The sequence below is a fragment of the Ovis canadensis genome, chromosome X (genome assembly GCF_042477335.2).
Source record: "Ovis canadensis isolate MfBH-ARS-UI-01 breed Bighorn chromosome X, ARS-UI_OviCan_v2, whole genome shotgun sequence".
Classification (NCBI taxonomy): Eukaryota; Metazoa; Chordata; class Mammalia; order Artiodactyla; family Bovidae; genus Ovis; species Ovis canadensis.
In genome coordinates, this window is record NC_091727.1 from 31,386,241 (window position 1) to 31,387,823 (window position 1,583).

Consider the following 1,583-nt stretch of genomic DNA (forward strand, 5'->3'; position numbering starts at 1 on the left):
AGGGTCTCAGCCAAGAACCAGAAGATTAGAGGGAAAATGACTTTTCCTCCCCTACGGTGACTCTTAATAATAATCATGGTCATTTGCCAGGTTTCTGGTTTCTTTGGCTTTCAAATTTCTCTACCACTTAATAGGCTTCTGTTCTATTTGCTGCTTGTGAATTACATATAGAAGGAAGGAACTGCTAGGCAGCAGAAGCCTGTCTTGACCATGAACTTCTCTGGATGAAGGAGGCAGAAGGAAGTAACAGCCCAGGGATAAATGGGCTTACAGTCCCCAGGAACTAGACCACGAGGTGCGAGTGCCCAAGGCCTGGTCCTATGACCTGTCATGGCTCTCTGGAGCTGCACTTCCAATGGATCCACAGCCATTCTGTCCCAGGCACCCTCCTACAGCGGTCCCAGTTCTGCAGCTTCTCAGCTGAAGATGTGTAGCAATGAGTGGACACCAGGGGGAAATAGTGGTCCCCCCTGCAGCCGGGGGACCCCAACACTGGCTCTCATCTGGGCCAATCTGGGTCTGGATCTGATTGATACCCTTGGTAACCCCACAGGCCGTGCAGTGGATGCTTGCTTATAGCACACTGTGGCACTACTGGCCATCCATCCTGCTCAAAGGCCCGTCCTGCTGGGGAAGATGCATCTGCCTCACCTCACGCTCCCTGGGGATCATGGTGTTGTCAGTGGCATGCAGCCAAACGGCGAAGCGGCCGTGTTCATTAATGAGCCCTTGGCCCTGGCAGATGAAATACCCTTCTTCCTCTCCGTCAGTGTGGTGATCCTGATTCCAGGGAATGCTAATGCCTTCCTGTTTCCCAAGTATTTCCAGAAGGCGCTGCAGCTATGCCTTATGTCAAACCCTCTCTCCTTGACTGGTAATGAGTAGACAGTGTCAGAGTGGCCCCAAGCACAGCTCCAGAGGGAAAAGGTTGATCCAACAATAATATATTCACTTTTTAAAAAATGTAAAAAGATAATCAAAACAGAAAAGTTAAAGAAGAAAGAAGTAACCACAGCCCAAGATCTCTTCCAGGCAAATTCTCTTAACTATTCCACTCTTCTCTGTGCTGACTCATCTTCCTCTCCTTCAACTTGATAGCTGCTTTCTTAAGCTCTTCTTAATAGGTTTGGGTGGGCAATTGACATCCTTAATACAGTTGTCTCTCAGTACCTTAGGGAGATTGGTTCCAGGATCCCCATGATATGCAAATCTATGGATATTTACATCCCTTATATAAAATGGCATAGTATTTGCCTGTAACCCTTTTTGACTGGTGAATCCTGGTGACGGGGGAGCCTGGTGGGCTGCCGTCTATGGGGTCACGCAGAGTCGGACATGACTGAGGTAACTTAGCAGCAGCAGCATACACATTCTCCCATATGCTTTAAATCATCTCTAGATTACTTATGATGTCTAATATAATGCAAATGCTATGGAAATAGTTACAAATACAATGTAAAATGCTACATAAATATTTGCCAGTGTTGTAAATTCAAATTTTGCTTTTTGAGACTTTCTGGAATTTTTTTTTCCTTGAAAATTTTCTATCCTAGATTGTTTGAATCCACAGATACAGATCCTGC

At 46.0% G+C, this 1,583-nt stretch overlaps 1 pseudogene; it reads left to right on the plus strand.

The window, feature by feature from the left end:
* The first annotated feature begins 320 nt into the window (after positions 1-320).
* On the plus strand, positions 321-943 carry LOC138930678 (tRNA 2'-phosphotransferase 1 pseudogene; annotated as a pseudogene).
* The last annotated feature ends 640 nt before the right edge of the window (positions 944-1,583 follow it).